The sequence below is a fragment of the Chrysochloris asiatica genome, unplaced genomic scaffold, assembly GCF_000296735.1.
Source record: "Chrysochloris asiatica unplaced genomic scaffold, ChrAsi1.0 scaffold00068, whole genome shotgun sequence".
In the NCBI taxonomy this organism is placed as follows: domain Eukaryota; kingdom Metazoa; phylum Chordata; class Mammalia; order Afrosoricida; family Chrysochloridae; genus Chrysochloris; species Chrysochloris asiatica.
Window position 1 is genome coordinate 1843781 of NW_006408586.1, and position 9368 is coordinate 1853148.

At 36.7% G+C, this 9368-nt stretch overlaps 1 pseudogene; it reads right to left on the minus strand.

Annotated features, from left to right (window-relative positions):
* Positions 1–336: 336 nt before the first annotated feature.
* Positions 337–2123, minus strand: LOC102839949 (annotated as a pseudogene).
* Between the last annotated feature and the right edge of the window lie 7245 nt (positions 2124–9368).

The window sequence follows — 9368 nt, forward strand, 5'->3', positions numbered from 1 at the left end:
CTTAAGGAGCTCTGGTAGCATAGTGGTTATGAATCGGACTGCGAACTGCAAGGTCAGCAATGCGAAACTACCAGCTGTTCCGCGGGAGAAAGATGAGGCTTTCTGCTCCCGTAAAGATTTACAACCTCAGAAACCCTGTTCAGGGTCACTATGGGTCAGAACTGACTCAGCAGCACATAACAACAACATGTACTTGTAGTTGATATTAAATGTTTGATAAAAGTGATTTTTATGACTTGAAGTATTCTGTGACATCAACATTTAGGCTGAGATTATAAAATTATATTTTTGGGATAGTCTTTTTTTTCTTTTGATAGTCTTTTAAAAGGTCTCTTTTTAAATACTGTCTTCAAGAGCTACTTTCTTTTTGTTCTGACCAGTGAACTTTTTCCATTTATCCTTCACTTTTTTCTAAGAAACATTTTGGAGTTATACTAATGCTCTCTTTCTAGTAGTTTCTTAACCATTTTTTTTTCTTATTTGCTTAGTAGTCTTTTGAAAATTTTAATGGATTCTGTTGCAGGACATCCAGCTTGCTGTATAACTTTTGCAACACTACTTAATAATGGTTTATCATTTTTAGTGAAAAATGTAACAGCTTTTCCTTTATGCCCTGCTCTTCCAGTTTGACCTATCCTGTGGATGTATTCCACTGAGCTGGTTGGAAAGTCATAGGTGATCACCAAGTTCACACCTTTAAAATCAATCCTTCTTGCCAGCCAGGCTGTACAAATAACCCAGAAATTTCCTGCTCTGAAGCTGTGGACCGTGTTATCTCTCTGTTGTTGTGTTCTTGCTACATGAATAACATCCACATTAATAGCTTCATATATGAGCTCATGAAAAAGTTCTTTAGCCCTTTCAATGGACTCAAGAAAAACAAAAACAGGTGGATTGAAACCCTTTTTAACAAGTTCTCGTACAGCTAGAAGTTTTCTAATTTCAGATTCCACAAAGAGAAGTTCTTGTTCTACAGTCTCTATGGCAGAATTCCTTGCTCCAATACAGTAATGACATTGTCCAGGTTGAGTTTGCTCCACTGTTCAACATCATATGCAAACATGGCACTGAACATAGCTCTCCTGGTCTTGTGGGATGTGCATGCCAGGAAAATAAATGGTAGCCAGCTGGTCTCTGAACCCAGTGTTTCATATTAAAATAATTTGTCTGATTCATCCACTATGCACCACTCAACACTTTTTAGGTCTGTTCCTGGAAGATTTTGCTTTAATAAATAAATCAGTCCATTTGCAGTAGTCACAAGATATCAAACTTCTTAGATTATTTAAATCCAAATTTTTTGGCTACCACTGCTGGCTTTGTGAATCGTGTGTATCCTGAATCCTGTTCCTTCAGAGATTTTTTATTAACCCTTGTTGAGTCTGACTGGCAAGTTCTCTTGTTGGTGATATAATCAGAGGCCTGAAGCCTTTATTTGTGGGTTGTTTCAGCTGCATTAAAATGGGGATGCTAAAAGCCAGAGTCTTTCCAGATCCAGTAGGAGCAGAAGCCAGAAGTTCTCGACGTGTAGCATAATTGGAATGGCCTGCATTGGGATTGCTATAGGCACCTGAAAGCTTGCATCTAGGATATTCTGAAGCAGTCTAGAATTGATTTTGTATTCCTGGTCAAGTTGCTAAAATGCAGCAATTGGGTCAGGAAGATCAGTTCCTTAGACATGAATTTTGTGTTATTCTGGAAGAAGTTGATCTTTTCCTTTCTGAGATGGTCCAACTTTCCTGAAGTTAGTTTATTTACTTTTACTTTCTTACCTTCAGTCTTTGCTTCCATATATAACATCCACCGTATTGTAGTTTCTTCTTCTGGCAAAGTAATTTCTGAAGTCATCATCTTTCTCTTTTTCTTGTTCCAGTCCTTCTTCATTAAAGTAAATATTTCTTTTTATCTCTCTTCATTTTGGAGCTCATTGTATGTTCTAGATGCCCCACATTCACCTGGGTCAGACTTCTTGTTTCCAAAAAAGTCAAGTCCCTGAAGTATCTCTGAAGATTTAAAGTCGTGTTTCTTTTTTCCCAGCTGAAATCGGGCTGGTCTGCCGAGAAGCAATTCACATCAAATTTGGTCCCCACACCAAGCTGGTGAAAGAGATTGTGCACGTCCATCTTTACCCAGAAAGCCAGGGGTTTAGTCTTGCATTAGGCCTTCATTCTAACTTTGTAGGAGTTTCTATCTGTGCTTTACATAACAAGAGATAGCAACTCAGGCTATATAGACAAGCTCCATTTGTACTGTAAAACCCCACCAAAAGGCCGAGACAATACCAACTGTTGTATATCAGAGCAGTGTATACAACCAATGCCTGTTAAAAACACTCTAAAGAAACCCATAGGAGCAGTGAGCAGAAAAGCCCATATCCTGATCACGCCTACCAAGAGGCAATTGGAGTGTGCTTAAGAATACACTATCATACATTCATCTAATTAACACAAATACAAAAATATCACAAAGCCTAAAAAGCAGTAGAAAATTTCTGCTTAGATGCAGAAACAAGACAAAGTAACTGGAACAAATAAATAAGAAAAAGTTCTAGGAATGGTATTAGAGGATGAAGAGGCTTTAGAATTTTCTGAAGGGGAATTAAGGAGAATGATATTGAGGTTCATCCAAATGTTCCACAAAAAAGCAGAGGAAAATAAGGAAGTCATCAGAAAAGCACTGCAGGAACAGTCAAGAAGAATCAATACATCTTTGGAATCAATAAAAAACCTGTAAAAAGAGGTCCAGATGATTAATACTAAAATATCAGAAATAGACAAAACATTGAAAGGACAAAGAAATAGAATTGAAGGGATGGAAGTCAAAATTAGCTAGCGTGAAGATAAATCTCTCAATACCACTAAGATAAATGAACAAGCAGGGAGAAAAAAAAAAAAAAAAAAAGAATGAAGAAATCTTAAGAAAAGTCTAAGATTCATGTGGGACAACATGAAGAAGAACAACCTGAAAGTCACTGGAATTCCAGAGCAGGTAGAGACCAAAAAAAATACAGAAGATTTAGGCAAAGAACTGCTGGAAGAAAATTTCTGTAACATCTTGAAGGATAAAAAGATGAAAAGATAAGCATTCAAGAAGCTGAACGAACCCCTGACAGGATACACCCCAAAAGGAAATCATCAAGACATATAATAATCAAACTTTCCATAACCAAAAAAGAGAATCCTAAAAGCAGCTAGTGAAAAAGATAAATGTCATATACAAAGGAAAGCCAATAACATTAAACTCTAATTTCTCAGCAGAAATCATGCAGGCAAGATAACAATGGGGAAAAGTGTAAAAAACTCAGAAAGAGAAAAAACTTCCAACCAAGAATCATAAACAAAGCAAAGCTGTCAATCAAATATAATAATGAAATCAAAACATTTCAGAATAAAGAGAAATTGAAAGGTACTGTAAAATCCAAACCAGTGCTCCAAAACATACTAAAGGGAGTTCTTTGGACTGAGAATCAACAATTTCAAACAGAAACCAGAGATTGACATATGTAGCATTACCAAATGGAACTAATTCCAGAGATGGAAGAGTCCAGGGCAAAACAAAACTGCAAGATTGAAATTAGGGGATCTGGTAGGTCAGTCCATAAGCAGTATAACAAAACAGCAAAATAATGGAAAAGTTTAGTAACAGAGATCCAGGTGATGAGGAGGTCAGATAGATCTCAAAATAATACAGACTGTCATAAAAAGAGGAAGAAGTAAATAAAGTATAGGGCAACCTCAAAGAAGCTAAATACATCTCCACATCAAATCAAGAAAAGAAATGTCCAAAAAGATTATGGAAACATTAACACTTTGAACAATCCAACAAGAAAAAAACACACTAAAAATATGAACTCAGCACAGGAAAGCATACAGAACAAAGAAAAAAGCAGCACTACAAAAAACAAACAGCATAATGTCAGCAATTAATCCATTTGTTGTTGTTGTTAAGTGCCATCAAGTCTGTTTTGACCCCTAGCAACCCCGTTTAGGGTTTCCAAGGAGTAGCTGGTAAGCTTGAACAGCTGACCTGTGGTTCAAAACAACATTGCAGTCCAGTGCATTAACCCATAGTGCCACACCAGGACTCCAAATATCTACCAATAATTACACCAAATTTCAATGGCTTAAATGTACCAGGCAAGAAGCCAAAAGTAAAAGAGAGTAGAATCTTTCAATGGCTGTCTTCAAGACACACACATAATACACACACAAAAAGCTAGATTAAAATTAATGAATTGGAAATGCTAATCATAATTTAAAAATAAAATAAAATAAGCTGGAGTGGCAATACTGATCTCTGATAAAATAAACTTTAAAGGAAAAACCAGCATAAATGACGAAGAAGTTCATTATCTCATGGCTAAAGGGCCAATTGAAAAAGAGGACATGACCATAATAAATATCTATGCTCCCAATGAAAAAGTCCCAAAATACATAAAGCAAACCCTAATAGAACTGAAGAAATAGATAACTCTGCAATAATATTGGGAGATTTTAATATACCACTTTCAATAAAGACCAGAACAACCAGAAAGAAGCTTAGCAGAGACAGAACTGAACAGCACAATCAATCAACTTGACCTCATAGATTTTTACAAAACAATCAACCCAACAACAGCACAATACACATTCTTTTCCAGTGCACACAAAACATTCTCCTGAATAGACCACTGTTAGATCACAAAGCAAATTGCCATAAATTTAAAAACATTAAATATTACAAAACATCTTCTCAGACAGCAATACTATAAAATTAGAAATCCACAATAGGAAGATCAAGGAAACAAAAAAATCATATACGTGGAAACTGAATAACACACTGCTTAAAAGCTACTAAGTAGTAGAACAAATAAAAAGTGAAATTTAAAAAATTCCTAGACATAAATGAGAATGAAAACATAGCATATCAAAACCTTTGGGACACTGCAAAAGCACTGATGAGAGGACAAGTTATTGCAATATACAACAAAAAGAAGAAAAAACCAAAATCAACACAATAACACAACATCTCCAACAATTAGAAAATGAACAGCAAAGTAAAGCTATAGACAACAGAAGAAAAGAAATAATGAAGATTAGAACAGAAATAAATGAGATAGAAAACAGAAAAACAACAGAAAAATCAACAAGAATTTGAAAAGATTAATATATTAAAAAACCATTGGCAAATCAAACAAAATAAAGAGGGAGAAGACACAAATAACTTGCATAAGAAACCACATGGAAGACATTGCAACAGAACCAATGGAAGTAAAAAGGATAATAACAATGTACTATTAAGAATTGCACTCCAACAAATTTGAAAATCTAGGGAAAATGAAAATTTTTAGAAAATGTGACCTACCTAAACATAAACTAAGTGAAGTAGAATACTTGAATAGATCTCTAACTTAGGAAGAAATAGATCAGGTCATTTAAAACAAACAAAACAAAAAAATCCTGGCACCTCAAAAAAAGTCCAGGAACAGATGATTTAACTGGTGAACTTTACCAAACATTCAGAGTAGAGCTGACACCAATTCTACTCAAATTATTCCAGAATATAGAAAAGAGTGGAAAACTCCTAATATATTTTATGAAGCAAGCATTACCCTCATACCAAAACCAGGGAAGGGCATCACTAAAAAAGAAAATTATAGACAAATATTCCTCATGAACACAGATTAAAAAATTCTCAACAAAGTCCTAGCTAATAGATTTCAACCAGATATTGAAAAAAATAACACATCATGACCAAGCAGGATTCACACCAAATGGAAAAATTGATCATGGACTTTATTTGGAAGGGGAAGAGACCACAGATAAAGCAAAGCACTGCTTAAGATAAAGATCAAAGAGGGAGGCTTCTCTCTCTACAGGGTCACAGTGGTCAAAACAGCCTGGCATTGGTACAATGAGAGGCACATAAATCAATGGAACAGATGTGAGAACCCTGAAGTAAATCCATCCACATACAGTCAACTGATCTTTGATGAAGAACCAAAATACATCAAATAAGGAAGAGGCAACCTCTTCAACAAATGGGGCTGGCAATACTAGAAATCAATTTATGAAAGAAAGAAACAAAACGCATACCTCACATCATATGCAAAAATTAGCTCAGCATGGATTAAAGATCTAAATGTACATTCCAGGACTATAAAGATCATCAATGAAAAAACAGGGGCAACTTAAGGCTCTAATATATGGCATACACAGACTATCAAACATGACAACAAGCAAACAAACAAAGAAACCCACAAACAATGCAGAACAAAATAGATGACTTGGACATATTGAAAATTAGATATTTATGTGCATCAAAAGATTTCACGAAGAGTAAAAAGGGAGTTCACAAACTGAAAAATTTTTTTTTTTTTTTTTTTTTTTTTTGCAAAAACATATCACAAAAGGGACTAACTAATTTCTAAAATCTATAGGAGTCCTGGTGTGACACAGTGGGTTAATGCACCAGACTTAAAAGTCCTTTGAACTGCAAGGTCTGCGGTTCAAGTTCACCAGCTGCTTCCTGGAACCGCAGTGAAAAATGCCTATACAGGATCGCTATGGATCGGAGCAAAGTCGACGGCACTTAACAACAACAACAATAGGAAAGTAAAATGAATCTACAAGAAGAAGACAAATAACACAATTAAAAAAGGGTTAAGGACATAATAGACACTTCATCAAGGATGACATTCAGGTAGCAAACAAACATATAAAGAAATGTTCACTATCATTAGCCATTGTTGTTGTTGTTAAGTGCCATCGAGTTGATTCAGACCGATAGCGACCCTGTATAGGGTTTCAGAGGAGCAGCTGGTGAGCTTGAACTATCGACCTTGCAGTTCAAATGGCTTTTCAGTCTGGCATTAACCCACAGCACCACACCGGGATTCCATCATTAGCCATTAAAGAGATGCAAGTAGAGGAATTGCAGGATCATAAGGCACCTCTATTTCCAACTTTCTGAGGAAGTGCCATACCACTTTCAGAGTGGTTGAACCAATTTGCAGTCCCACCAGCAATTTAGGAGGGTGCCAGTCTCTCCACCCCCTTGCAGCATGTATTGTTCTCTGCTTTTTTGAACTTTACTGTTACTGTTGGTGTGAGATAATATCTCATTGTTGTTTTCATCATTAGCCATTAGATTGATGCAAATGAAAACAAGATATTATTTCACACCAACAGTGACAGTAGAGTTCAAAAAAGCAGAGGACAATACATGCTGCAAAGATGTGGAGAGACTGGGACCCTTCTAAACTGTTGGTGGGACTGCAAATTGGTTCAACCACTCTGGAAAATGGTATGGAACTTCCTCAGAAAGATGGAAATAGAAATGCCTTATGATCCAGCAATTCCTCTACTTGGTATATATCTCCAAGAAATACAAGTCAGAATGCGAATAGACACCAGTGTTTATTGCAATATTATTTACAATAGCAAAAAGTTGAAAACAACCTAAGTGTCCATCAATGGAAGAATGGATAAATAAACTCTGTTACAATGCAAAACTATGCTATCTTGAAGACTAACAATGAAGCTGTAGAATTCCTCATAACATGGATGAACCTTGAGGACATAATGCTTAGTGAAATTGTTGTTGTTAAGTGCCATCAAGTTGGTTCTGACCCATAGTAATCCTGTATCTGTTTTCCTGGGAGCAGATGGTGAGCCTGAACTGTTGACCAGTGGTTACAGCACCACATCAGGACTCCAAATTAATGAAATTAGTAAGGCACAAAAGGACAGATGTTGCATAAGACCATTATTGTAAAACTTAAGAAAATATTTTCCTACTAAAAGAATAATTTGTTGAGGGTTACCAGGAATGAGGGGAGGGGAGAGTAACTCACAGGTTAGGGCATAGATGTATGATAACTCAGGAGACAGGGAGGGAAACAAATAGGAGTCAGAGAACAATGCACAAAAAGGAGAGAGTAGTAGAGGAATGGGGATTATAGGGAATGACTTTTGGAGGTAGATATGGGCTAAATGGGATAGAGGTAAACTGTGATGTATGCACAGCCTTCGAATAGCAAGTCTCGATGATGTAGGAAACTAGACATAGGCTGAATGGGTAAAGGAAAGGGAATAATGTTAAGTTGATTGACTGTTTTTTGAATAATGGGTTCCCCTGCCTATTAGTGTAATATAGACATTTATATAGATAGAAACGATAATTGGAGAAGACGATTACAAAAAGCTTGTAAGCCAATCTTCAACATTTAACATATTAGATTATCTAAAAGGGATCTAGAATGTACTTAGGAAAACAAGCTTCTTATTAAGCCTTTGTGGAATATGGGGTCTTAGATGGAGTACTGAGCCTCAGCCAGACCCTTCAGGGATGGGACATCCCAATTGAAAAGACAAGCAGACCAATCCAGAACAGTCAGAGGAACAGAAGATACTTCTTGAAAGAAAGACTAACAGGAGGAGAAGAATAAAAACAAACAAATGAATAAATAAGTAAGCAGACTGTTTGGCTGTGACTATATCAAGTAAGCTGTTTGCCCTGGAGCAATCAAGGCAAGAAAAGTCAGCCCATCACTGTAGACTCCTAAGATTGAAACTCAAAACGAACACACAAAAAATCTTGTATGCTCACCTGCTGCCATCCTGGTCAACTTGTGAGGGGAAAGGGAGGAAATGCAGCATAGAACACTTAGGCTGAGATTGTCCATATTCCATAGAAGCCTGATGAAGGTGAGATGAGAGAGAAAACAGGATGGGCTGGCTGATTTGAATTTTAGGAAGATGTGTGAACTCCCGAGCCCAAAGACACTAACCCAAACACTGGGGACTAGAGTTAAAAATGAAGCAGCCAGCTGATCTGAAGAAGGAGATCCATGCAAAAACTCTCAGACATACAGACAGATCCCATTGAATCTATTTTGTATGGCTTGCCAACCAGATTTCGACCAGATAAAGATAAAGATGTATGAGAAGTCTTGGGCTAGGATTTGTCCGAAGAGATGAGAGCTATCCCAGAAACCTTGTAGCAAGACTGTCCAGGTTAGCTGAGTGGACACCTTTGATGTAGGATCAGTCCAAGTGAAAGTAAAAATATTTTGGGAATCTGGGTGCAAAGTGATAGGAGAAAAAGGCATCTTTTAAATCAAGGACTGAGAAATGTGTGGTGCTAGAGGGAATGGAAGACAGAAGAGTGTAAGAATTGGGGATTACTGGATGAACTGAGACTATATCTTGAACTAGATGGTAGGCCATATTGGGTTTTTTTACTGCCAGGATGGGGGTATTGTAGGGAGAATTAGTTGGTTTTAGAAATTCTTTTTTAAGTAATTCTTTAACAATTGGCTGTAATCCCAAAAGATTAGACTGTGGGAGAGGGTATTGTGCTTGGGCTGGGAAGTGGGTGGGGTTCTT